This window comes from Coregonus clupeaformis, chromosome 11 (assembly GCF_020615455.1).
Source record: "Coregonus clupeaformis isolate EN_2021a chromosome 11, ASM2061545v1, whole genome shotgun sequence".
NCBI classification, from domain to species: Eukaryota; Metazoa; Chordata; class Actinopteri; order Salmoniformes; family Salmonidae; genus Coregonus; species Coregonus clupeaformis.
The window spans coordinates 50,250,614-50,263,636 of record NC_059202.1 but is presented as its reverse complement, the minus strand read 5'-3'; the positions used below and the strand labels follow the sequence as shown (position 1 = coordinate 50,263,636).

Genomic DNA, 13,023 nt, shown 5'->3' with positions numbered 1-13,023 from the left:
GCAGAAGCTCTGAACTATCTGTTCAGGCCCCAGACCTACCTACCTACAGGTTATGGAACATTTGCTCTTTTAGTATTTCTCTAGTAGGTTTCCTGAAGGAGAAAGCCTCCACTTCAATATCAAAGGTAAAAAAACAAAAACACTATAGTAAATACTACAGTATAGTACAGTCTGCAAAAAAACTACAGTAAATACTACAGTATACTACAATCTACAAAACATTACATATACACTACAGTTTTCTTTTACTAAAGTATTTATACTATAGTTCACTGTAAATACTACAGTATAATACAGTGAATACTACAGTAAAGTCTGCAAAAACACTACAGTGAGTACTATAGAATTTATACCATAGTATGCTATAGTATTTTTTCATGTGTGGAGGACACATAAAGATCCGATGTTTGAGAGGCCAGTCTTTTGCTAAGATTTGTTGCATCTTGGAAACCCCAGCAGCCAACATGAGAAAAAGCTAGGCAGTTCAAATCAAGGAAAATGTATTCTCAAACTACTTAAAACTGTCTGATCTTCTGTTGGGTGTTTCATCTCAACAGGGCCGGTATTCACAAAGCATCTCAGAGTAGAAGTGCTGATCTAGGATCAGTTTTGCCTTTTAGATCATAATGAATAAGATTATATGGACAGGGACGACCTGATCCTAGATCATCACTCCTACTCTGAGAAGCTTTGTGGATATGGGCCCTGGCCTTGACTGAGGGGGATAAAACACAGAAACAATTTTTATTTAACCTTTATTTAACTAGGCAAGTCAGTTAAGAATAAATTCTTATTTACAATGACGGCCTACACCGGCGACGTGGGCCAATTGTGCGCCGCCCTATGGGACTCCCAATCACGGCTGGTTGTGATACAGCCTGGAATCGAACCAGGGGGTCTGTAGTGACGCCTCAAGCACTATCTCAGGGCAGTTCTTGCTGAGAATCAGAGGAAAGACGCGTTCGTGAGAGTGTCTGTCAGCAGGCCGGGGGTTCTCACAGCCGTAGGTGAAGACATTGTGTGGCTGTGTCCATGGAGATCAAAGTACAGCAGCACCTTACTCTCCTCACACAACTTTGGGTGGGCCCACAGGTTGGAGTAGGTGTAGGGGTAGCAGTGAGAACGGTAGCAGGTGTCCTTGTCATAAGGGAAACATTTATACGAATGTTTGTGTATTAAAGACATGTCGTTTAGGTGTGTCGCACTGAAGAAGGTGCAAGCCAAAACGTATGACGGTTGACAGTGTGTGGTCTACTAAGACATCTTGCTTGAATAAGATAAAGAAAATTAATTTAAAGGTCCAATGCAGCTTTTTTAATCTCAATATCATTTAATTTCTGGGTTAACAATTAAGTACCTTACTGTGGTTGTTTTCAATAAAAAATGTCTAAAAAATTAACTAAAATAGCTTCTTAGCAAAGAACAATTTCTCAAGCAAGAATTTTGCTAGGACTGTCTGGGAGTGGTCTGAGTGGGGAGTGGAAAACTGAAAACTAGCAGTTATTGGCAGAGAGGTTGTCATGATTTAACTGGATTTGAACCCAAATGCAGACAACTACACCGAGCCAGAGAAGGTTTAACAGGTTTATTTACAAAGTTCAATTTGTCCAGGTTTCCAATAATAGGGGAAGAGCAAGTCCAGGTTTACAGGGAGGGTAACAGATCCAGGTTCAGAGCAGGTGTGGTACCGTAATGTCCTAGTGTCCGTGGTGAGTCCAAAAGGGAGGTCCGGTAGTGGAAAGCAGGATGGTGGTGGCAGGAGTGAAGCGGAGGCAGGAGTCAGGTTCCAATAATCTGTGGCACAGGAGAAAAGTAACTAGAACAGGCCAAAAACACAAAGGGCGAAAACAAGCAGGTTGAGTCAACAGCGAAACTAACATGGTCGTCTTGACTATGATCTGACGATGAGTGGCAAGTTTGACCGGGTCTTAAAGGCTGAGGTGATTATGGTGAATGCTGCAGCTGGAACCCTGACTCCCGCACACCAGACTTCACTCCTGCAATCAAGGACAGACAGAGGGGAGGGGAAGAGCAGAGAGAGAGCTACCTAGCAGCAGTAGGCCTAACAGAGGTTTGGAACTCTCTTTCTTATTGGTCTGTTAACTAATATACTGTACCTCCTGGTGATGTTACCAGGCAGGCCAAAACTCCATCCCATACAGGCTGAAATTTCAGGCAGTCTTTTCAAAGAGCTCTTACACTGTTCACAATTCCACAGTATTATTCCAACCTCATAGTGTGGAAATATATTTCAAACACAGGAAAATCTCATTTTTGTCTGCATTGGGCCTTTAGACAAAGCTTCATTTGTAACATATAATCAAGTGAGTGCTGGCCTTTTGGTGCTGGAGTGTTGAAGCACATTCAATCATTTTCTTTACTTGGTAGTAAGGACTTGGTAGTAAGGGAAGCAGAAGGTCCAGGAGAGGGAGTAGCAGGGCTGGTTGGTGTGCTGGTGCACATTACATTGGAAGGAGGCCTGTTGACCCACCCGATGCCAGCCTACACCCTGGACCCGGGCAATCTCCTCAGAGTAGAGCAGGGGCAGCTGCCCCTCCTCACACAGGCTGGTCACTATCAAATCAAATCAAATCAACATGTATTTAAAAATGTTGGCTATATCACATGAAAATCTGGCAAAACACAAAAAAATGTAAAAAAAGATGGAGAGGGAAAAGAGTCACAGTAAAAATGGCAATAACAACCTACCTTCAGCAGTTAACGCACCCCCGCACGGGTGTTCCTCACCTGGAAGTGGAACCCCTGAGTGTGCTTCTCCTTGTACAGGTCGGTGCGCAGAGAGAGCTCGTAATCAAATTCACCACTGAAATTAAATTAAATAAGATTAGACAGAATGTAAATGGCTGTGGGCATTCATTCACTCATGACTAGGATGAGTGACAATATTAGAGGATTGAAATGAAATCACACAACACAGAATGGAAATTGTCAATCACTCAGAACTTTGAATGACAGTGTGAGAGGGTTGACAATACTTATGGATGTTCTGTACTCACACTCTTGTTGCTTTCAGCAGGTCGCCACTCTCGAAGCGTCCCTCGAACAGCAGAGTGGTGTCATCAGGCCCAGAGAGAGACACAGCAGCAGGGGTCAGGGCAGAACGACGGCCCCCCACACAAGAACCCAGGAAGTAGTTATCCTTATCTGCCAACCATAGGGATATTTTGGGCTGGTTCCTTAGTGCAGGGGTTCTCAAACTTTTGGGGCCGTGGACCCATTTTGTGATAGCAAATTTATCAGGGACCCCCTTATAATCAGAACACAACTCGAGTGTCATAAAAGGAGTTTTACTATGACTTCGGCAGAGCATGGCCGGATGAACCAAGTCTCAGGCCCTGTGAAGGAGCATTTTAAAGGCCCACCTCTTGGCATCGGAGAGAAAATGTTGCAGTTTTCAAGCTAAATTCCTGCAATTCTACACATTTTGTCATGAGGCAGAGATAAAACTTTGTAGTTTTAAAGCTTAAATTACAGTGCATTTATGTTTAAAAAAAATACATTTTGGAATAGAATAGAATAATTATTGAGTTGAACATTTGATAATTGGTGGAGTATTGTGGATACCAATATCTCTGTGAGCCTGTGTCAGGATCCCCCCGGTACTGCTGCTCATTCCGTTCACCAGCTCCAGAGGTCTATGTCACCGGTCTTCTAGGCATCACTGACCTGGATCATTACCACCAACCCCAGACTGTCTTGTCTCATTATGCACACCTGGTTCCCATCCTCCCTGATTAGTATATGTATACAGTGGGGAGAGCAAGTATTTGATACACTGCCAATTTTTCAGGTTTTCCTACTTACAAAGCATGTAGACGTCTGTAATTTTTATCATAGGTAAACTTCAACAGTGAGAGACGGAATCTAAAACAAAAATCCAATAAATCACATTGTATGATTTTAAGTAATTAACTTGCATTTTATTGCATGACATAAGTATTTGATACATCAGAAAAGCAGAACTTAATATTTGGTACAGAAACCTTTGTTTGCAATTACAGAGATCATACGTTTCCTGTAGGTCTTGACCAGGTTTGCACACACTGCAGCAGGGATTTTGGCCCACTCCTCCATACAGACCTTCTCCAGTTCCTTCAGGTTTCGGGGCTGTCGCTGGGCAATACGGGCTTTCAGCTCCCTCCAAAGATTTTCTATTGGGTTCAGGTCTGGAGACTGGCTAGGCCACTCCAGGACCTTGAGATGCTTCTTACGGAGCCACTACTTAGTTGCCCTGGCTGTGTGTTTCGGGTCGTTGTCATGCTGGAAGACCCAGCCATGACCTATCTTCAATGCTCTTACTGAGGGAAGGAGGTTGTTGGCCAAGATCTCGCGATACATGGCCCCATCCATCCTCCCCTCAATACGGTGCAGTCATCCTGTCCCCTTTGCAGAAAAGCATCCCCAAAGAATGATGTTTCCACCTCCATGCTTCACGGTTGGGATGGTGTTCTTGGGGTTGTACTCATCTTTCTACTTCCTCCAAACACGGCGAGTGGAATTTAGACCAAAAAGCTCTATTTTTGTCTCATCAGACCACATGACCTTCTCCCATTCCTCCTCTGGATCATCCAGATGGTAATTGGCAAACTTCAGACGGGCCTGGACATGCGCTGGCTTGAGCAGGGGGACCTTGCGTGCGCTGCAGGATTTTAATCCATGACGGCGTAGTGTGTTACTAACGGTTTTCTTTGAGACTGTGGTCCCAGCTCTCTTCAGGTCATTGACCAGGTCCTGCCGTGTAGTTCTGGGCTGATCCCTCACCTTCCTCATGATCATTGATGCCCCACGAGGTGAGATCTTGCATGGAGCCCCAGACCGAGGGTGATTGACCGTCATCTTGAACTTCTTCCATTTTCTAATAATTGCACCAACAGTTGTTGCCTTCTCACCAAGCTGCTTGCCTATTGTCCTGTAGCCCATCCCAGCCTTGTGCAGGTCTACAATTTTATCCCTGATGTCCTTACACAGCTCTCTGGTCTTGGCCATTGTAGAGAGGTTGGAGTCTGCTTGATTGAGTGTGTGGACAGGTGTCTTTTATACAGGTAACGAGTTCAAACAGGTGCAGTTAATACAGGTAATGAGTGGAGAACAGGAGGGCTTCTTAAAGAAAAACTAACAGGTCTGTGAGAGCCGGAATTCTTACTTGTTGGTAGGTGATCAAATACTTACAGTACGTCATGCAATAAAATGCAAATTAATTACTTAAAAATCATACAATGTGATTTTCTGGATTTTTGTTTGTTTTAGATTCCGTCTCTCATAGTTGAAGTGTACCTATGATAAAAATTACAGACCTCTACATGCTTTGTAAGTAGGAAAACCTGCAAAATCGGCAGTGTATCAAATACTTGTTCACCCCACTGTATATGTGCTCTCTGTTCCCCATTGTCCTTGTCGATTATTGTCCCATGTCCGTTGGTCTCGTGAGTACCGTGGATTGTGCTCTTGTTATTACGGGTCTCGTCCCGTGAATTGTTTAGAGGTTTACACCTCACTCTTTTGTTTGGGAACCATCCCTGTGATATATATATACGTGTTTGTTTTGGGCTTCGTCCCCGTCATTTTGTATGACGTACCTTGTGTTGGGTGGAGGAAATAAAATCCCTAATACGTATTCCTGCGCCTGTCTTCTAATCATTATACAACGTGACAGCCTGCCCAGGGTTAAGAACTTAAATTGTAGATTAATCATATTACATTGTATTGTATTGTATTACACCCTCTAAACTTGTTTCAAGTATCCCTTGGCCAAAACTTGCTTAATCTGTTGTTGTTAGTAAAATTAATTTAAAAAATATTATGTAAACAATAAATAATTATAATGTATTTTGAAATCTGGCCCCAGAGGTCTGCAGACCCCACTTTGAGAACCCCTTCCCTAGTGGAAACAGAGTAAGCCTCATCCTGGACTTAAAATCCTGCTCGCTGGAGAATCGCAATTGAAAGTGCATTTTAGTCCAGGACTAGGTTTAATCTGGGTCCGTGAAAGCAGTCCATCATATTAAAAACATCCTGTATGCTGTATATATGCCAGGCGAGAGCAGCTCAGTGATTGACATTTTCTATTACCTGTGTATTGTAGACAATTATGTCCTCCTCCTCAGACTAAGTCGCTCATTGGTGTTCATCTGAGGGCACAGGGGCTCTGGGGAGGGAGGAGTCCACCCCGGGAACACAGGAAAGCCAAAAGGGCTTCCTCCAGACATAAAATGCTCTCCGGTATAAAGTCTAGCTTTCATTAAGTCTACTCCTGAACTAAAAAGCTTGAGAAGAGAACATGAAATAGGAAACCGGCTCACAAATATTCTGTATTCCCCCCGGGATGACCTCACACTCGTAAGGCAAGCGTCGGAGTGTTTGGGACACATGTCCAGACACACCATAGAGGTGGCGGGGATCCCGCAGGCGAGGCACAGCCCTTCCCGACTGTATATCAAATACCACCAGGGTGGTTCTCGGTAGTGGAGAAACACCTGACACATTGGTGTGGAAAGACGTTTGGGTTTTAGCCAATATGATCAGCAGTTGGGGAAGTAGCTACAAGTTTAACTTAACTTTTCATTGGTTTGGTGGAAGTTAGGTTAACTAATTTCCAAAACATGTAGCTAATTCAGTGGTTTAATTGTTCTCTGAAACTTTAATGATTCAGAACTGTTTCTACATATGGAACTTTTGGAGAAATGTAGTCTATGTTACAGTCCCACCTTTCTCATTGTCAATAATTACATTTTGTTCATATTCTGGATGAAGAATGTTAAGTTCACTTGTTTGAGACCACCAAATCAACCAAATCCGCTAAATAGCGCTGCTAATAACTCTATATTGGAAATACTGTGATTTCAGAAAAATTGTTCAGAAGCTAAATTATTTAAAAAATATAGGTTTATTATCATTTCTACACACTTTCTACCTGGATTTTAGTGTAAGTTCAGATTGGAGTATTAAAAAAAAATGTTAGTAAAAAAATAAGTAATCAGACACTCGCAACCCATCCAAAATCAAATTTGTGTCGCGTGCCCACAGGTTGAGAATCACTGATTTATGACACATAGATTATGATTGAGTTTCAAGTCTGCTTCAAATAGCATAATAAACATGAGTCAGGCAAACCCATCAAAATACATTTTTTACAGTTGCAATATACATTTCCATAGTGGTTTGAGGGCAGATTTCCAAAACACCTCTACATAGAGTGAGGGTTAACATCAAGACAGGTGGCTTTGAGACCACCTGTCTCAAAGCCAGCCTCTACCCCCAAACCACAAGACCGTTCCAACAGCTCAACCCTGGGCTGACTACTGCACCCTACCACATACTTACCATTTATTCATAGACACACTTAAATCACTTTAGTCTACCGGACCAATGCAATAGTTATGTCACCTAACTGCACTATGTAGATATACTTGAATTATAATGATATCCTGCTAATGCACTGTAGTTATTCTGCACACGGGCAAACAATGTCTATACTATATGCCTATAGGCTATTTTTGTTTTATCTTATTTTTTTACTTGATTTAGTTTAGTGTTATTTTTAGTATTTTTTTCTATGTCTCTTTGATTCAATTTGATTTGACTGGATGTATTTTTTGTCACCTGTTGATCCAGGGAACCAGGACTGGCCCTCATTATTGGATATATTTTGCACACACAATAATTTACAGTACTTGTAAATACTTATAGGAAATCACAAACCGTTTTTCAAATGGACATGGCATTCAATGTATGTTAAATAATTAAACAACTGCAAGGCGCACGACAACTCTGGAGGGACGCCGGCCTCTCGATTGCTCATTGCTAACTGGTGCCAGCCTGACTGTAATTCCATCTGACTCCACAGAAATGCACCACGTCAGTTAAAACTTGCTGGCCTGATCTCACTTAGCAACATTGACATTCAAAAAGACAAGCCACACTTTCCAGATAGAGGCTAAACTGACTGTCGTTTTCCTGTGACATTCTCACTCATAAATTGTGGTTTCATGTAGCTACTTATGAACTAAGCAAAATAAGCTTAGCTATATTTCTAATGATGCTAACTGATGTGGCTCATGCAATGGAATTTATTTTTTGTCATGTCAGTTTAGTTGACTCAACAAATCACAGAACAGATTGAAGGGTACACTTCCTGATTTTACTTTCTGGCATGGGTACACTCAAAATGGCTGCCAGTCCACCCATTATGCCACCATTGACTTGAATGGAGACGCCTTTTCTATTAATTTGTTATTTCTATGACATTAAAGCCACACTCAGTAAATCTCATTACGTCATTTGTGATTATGAAATATTAAACTGTCAGGGCGACAAAACAAACCCAGTGCTATATCTGAAAGTTCTCAAGCAGCCGCTGGGCCAGCCACCCTTCCATCAGTCAGTATCAGACGGCTGTTGTTCTCGTTTGCTTGTAGCTTACAACAAGCATAATCACCCACCGGTAGGCTATGCACATTTGCAAGCAATGCGTGTGTGGATCTATCTTTTTGCTAGCCAGCTAAATTAGCTAGCTAGCTAACAGTAGACAGAGCTGGCTTTCGTGATTATTATCCATAGTGTCCAACATGCTGCTGGCACTGGCATGCTGACAAGTCTGAAATATGGTCCAACTAGCAGGTGTTGCACTAGGAAAATATTCTCAATTCCTTCCTGAATGAAAATCACCCACAATTCCAGTTTTCATTCAGAAGCTCAAGCTAGCAACATCAAAGCAACTTTGTGCGATAAACCCACCAGTGGTTTCAAATCTGCGCTCCTGTGTATCGTCAGACGGACTGACAGCCTGGAGACAATATTATTAACCGTTACGACATGCATTTGTCAGCTAAATTACACGTTTATTCTGTATCACTTAACTCTCATTTATGAGTCTCTTTCATATTGAGAGGGATATAGCTAGATATGTATTGTTAATATGTTGCTGTAGTAGTGGATGGATCAGAGGGACATATAGAATGTACACAAGATAAATTATCAATAAGCCTATGCGTCATAATTACCTGGCAAAATCTGACATGCAATTTGTAAACAAAGCTGTTGTAGGCCTACTTATAATAGATAAAACCTTCATTTGTATCACTTTGAAGTGATACAAATGGCATATTCATCTTCATCTATACATTTCGAGATATATTAAACCAGGAAAAAAAGTGACATTTTATTTGGGAATTAATGAGTCTGTCTTTAACACGCAAGGAGAGGAATGTTAGCTAAAAAGACTGGTACCCAGGCTACATTAACACATGTAACTTTTATGTTCATTTTATGGGAAGAATAACAGCGTTCCAAATTCCAATATTATTTTGATAGAGCACAATTAATAATTTCTGCTTCTTTTGTAAGAAGGTGTTTGTGACTCATCTCATGACAGTGAAATGTCTTGTGGTGACAACAAATTACTGATTATCTGGCAGTGGACATTTGATAGGAGTCCCGGGGAGGTTGTCCACCCAAGACGATCAATGTCGCAGAATAGGTAATCACAGTAGCTATACCTTCACAGTATATATTTCTACTGGTAGGCAGGCCTATAGAGAGGATTCCCTTTTCCAACACATATTTTTGAGGTATTTGGGTTGTTTGCTGGAATTTTGTGGTCAATTCTCAACCACACTACAAGATAGGGAACAGGGCCAGCCAGTGAGAGTAGGCCTACTTGAAACTGTCAGAGAACCAAGTGGATAGTGTCAAGTGTCAAGGAGGATAACGTTAGAACACACTTATCTCGTACCTTCATTATCTCTTGTGGCGTGAGGCACTCATGTTCATCATGCACTGCTGCTTTCATGTTAGATTTCATATACATTGTTCATTTTGTAATGGTCTGTAATGACCTGCCAGGTGGCAGGGAACAGTTTGTTATCAGGGGTGAGGAGAAAAGGTCATAAGGCCTCCTTGAGCCATGAGGAGAAAAGGTCATAAGGAAGGAGTTGAAGACACCTGCATTGGACACATGCACACACACTTATAGTGTATGTAACTTGCACAACTCTAAATGATTGATGTTGATGTTATTCATTTTATTTGTAACAAGATCTACCTCTTCTCAGAACACTTAACCTAGGGTTGGAAAATATATTACCAGATATTTACTTGTAGCCTACTGCGTCTAGTAAAATGGTAATTACACAGTAATAGCCTATGAATTAGGCTACTTGTCATTTCAGTTAACCATTCACATTCTAGCATGGATCCAAACTAAATTGCTTCATGATGAAGTGAAATGGAACAATTCGGTTAGGATCAGACTTTGTAGATACACCCCCAGAGGATCAGAAGAAGCCTGTTGCCATGAGCTCATCATTCCATGTGTTCCGTATAGGCCACTAAGATCAGCGTTGGCGCATTGGAACGTTAGAGGAGTATGCGTCTCTGTTTATTTATAGATGTCTCTAATGTTACCTAGCAGACATTTGCTCTCTGAGCTGGATTCAGTTACACCTACTGCTCTGGTGGACGCTGAAAATACAGCAACATCTATGCAGTGTACACACACACACACACGCATGCACGCACGAACACACGTACAGACGCCCAGTCATTGATCTACAAGTACTTTTGAATGCCGAACAACCCCAGGCGATATCACTAGCCTACTGTAGTTAAACTGCGCACTGTGCCCAGCTTCGCGCGCTGACCACTGTGAGGTAGGCGGCCTGTTCTTGCACATCTGTGGGGGTGGTAGATCAACAATCTCTGGAGTAGGATACGTTTACATAATAATAATAATTTGATATTCAACTGATTATGGCAATAGGCAGATTATGCAATAGTCATGTAAACACCTTACTCTGTTTATCTTAATCAGCATACGGTCAAGTATACGGCAGTGGAGGCTCCTCAGTGAATTTCATAAAAATCTAAATAGTGAAACATTAAAAAAGTTATCATTTTTAGAAAAAACTATACTAAATATATTCATGTCACCAAATAATTTATTAAAACACTATGGGTGTTTCTCAATATGCATACTACCATGCTCCACACTCTCATGCTCCAAGTACATTCTCCGAGGACATTCTCTTGAGTACGTTCTTGTGAGGACGAGAGTGTGGAGAACACATAAAACGTTTCATTTGAGAAGCACACACCCCTACTGTATTACCTCACGCTGCATCTCCCCGTTCACTGAACCTTCTTCCAGCCAGGACAATGGCAACAATAGAGACGAAACAAGATATACACAAAGCAAACCTTTTACTTCATAATTATCAGCTAGCTATATGTGAATCGTAATAATGTAGCTAACCAGATAATATAACAGGCAAAAATGACCTAAAATCAATGTTATCCAAGGTAGATGTTGATTCTTCGTGGGCAGCTAGCTAACAATTCTTTGTGGCTATCTGGCTAGCTAACAGTAGTAGCTAGCCAGTTAGCTCTATTTTCTTACTATGGGCTTACGACCTACGCACACTACAGTGGGTACTGTAGGTAGGTAACCATGCCCTAATTAACACAGCATGTATTTATTAACGTATCAAGAAAATATTGTACTCAGGCAACATATGAGATGTACGTTTATTTTCTCTTGCTTCAGCTCAAATGATGCCCGCCATTGATTTCAATACAATTTGCATCATTTTACGTGGTTGCATCATATTTCTTTGCATATTTTCCGTTGAAGCTTGCACCCTCCCGTGCTCCAATTTGCGTGCTCGGAGCACAGTAGTATGCATTTTGAGAAACACCCACTGTTTTGCAATGAAGGTCTACAGTAGCCTCAGCAGCTCTCTGTAAGGTAGCACCATGGTGTAGCCGGAGGACAGCTAGCTTCTGTCCTCCTCTGGGTACATTGACTTCAATACAAAACCTAGGAGGCTCATGGTTCTCACCCCCTTCCATAGACTTACACAGTAATTATGACACTTCCGGAGGACGTCCTCCAACCTATCAGAGCTCTTGCAGCATGAACTGACATGTTGTCCACCCAATCAAAGGATCAGAGAATGAATCTAGTACTGAAAGCATAAGCTACAGCTAGCTAGCACTGCAGTGCATAAAATGTGGTGAGTAGATGACTCAAAGAGAGAGAAAGACAATAGTTGGACAGTTTTGAACAGAGAGAAGAGAGAGAGAGAGAGAGAGAGAGAGAGAGAGAGAGAGAGAGAGAGAGAGAGAGAGAGAGAGAGAGAGAGAGAGAGAGAGAGAGAGAGGGCGAGAGAGAGAAAGAGATATATTTGGTTTTGTTTCTTTAAACTTTCACTTAGCTAGCAAATGCAGCTAGTTAGTTTAGTCTACTCAAACACCCGGCTCAAACAGAGAGGGATACTATGTTAGTTAGCTGGCTATAGCTATCCAACACTGGAACTCTTCCAAGTCAAGGTAAGCTTTTGGTTTTGTAAATGTATTGCCAACGGGGCCCGCCGGTGTAACTGCTAAACTGCTTATGCAGCTAGCTAGTTTAGCCTACGCAAACACCCGGCTCAAACAGAGAGGGATGCTATGGTAGCTAGCTGGCTATGGCTATCCAACACTGGAACTCTTCCAAGTCAAGGTAAGCTTTTGGTTTTATTAATTTATTGCCACAGGGGAGCACCGTTGTAACTGCTAAACTGCTTTCTGACTGTACACTGTACTGCATGATTGTAGCGGGTTTACTAACGCGTTAGTTCTAGTACCTCTAGTTGACTATGACGTGACAACGATGTAGTCTGTGTGTAGCGGTTAGCGGTCAAAGCTTTTTCGCCTGGTCACAGACAGCTGATGTGTTGTGCACTGAAGTCCACAAGCGAAAGGAAAAGGTGAGAGGAGGAGAGTGCATAGATAGTTGCGAGAAGGAATTATATATACAACGAGCAAAGTGATCATGCTGTTTGTATGTGGCTGCTATGAAAGTGAACTGTTTGCGTGTGATCAGGGGTGTATTTATGCCGCCGATTCTGTTGAAAAACGTTCTTAAACGGAAGCAAACGGAACGAAACGGGGATAAACATACCTGAATTTGTCCAATAGAAATTCTAATTTGCAACTTTTGGACTAATGATTACACCCTAGATCAGC

The 13,023-nt window shown here is 41.8% G+C and overlaps 1 long non-coding RNA gene and 1 other non-coding gene across 2 annotated transcripts; one reads left to right on the top strand and one right to left on the bottom strand.

The window, feature by feature from the left end:
* The first annotated feature begins 55 nt into the window (after positions 1-55).
* Positions 56-110, top strand: LOC121577476. Its single transcript, XR_006002627.1, has one exon. It is a non-coding gene; the product is annotated as a U7 small nuclear RNA (small nuclear RNA).
* A 1,921-nt stretch (positions 111-2,031) lies between these two features.
* On the bottom strand, positions 2,032-6,362 carry LOC121577374. The gene is made up of 4 exons (XR_006002618.1): positions 6,091-6,362; positions 3,018-3,165; positions 2,710-2,824; positions 2,032-2,574 (listed from the first exon to the last, which is right to left on the bottom strand). It is a non-coding gene; the product is annotated as an uncharacterized LOC121577374 (long non-coding RNA).
* Between the last annotated feature and the right edge of the window lie 6,661 nt (positions 6,363-13,023).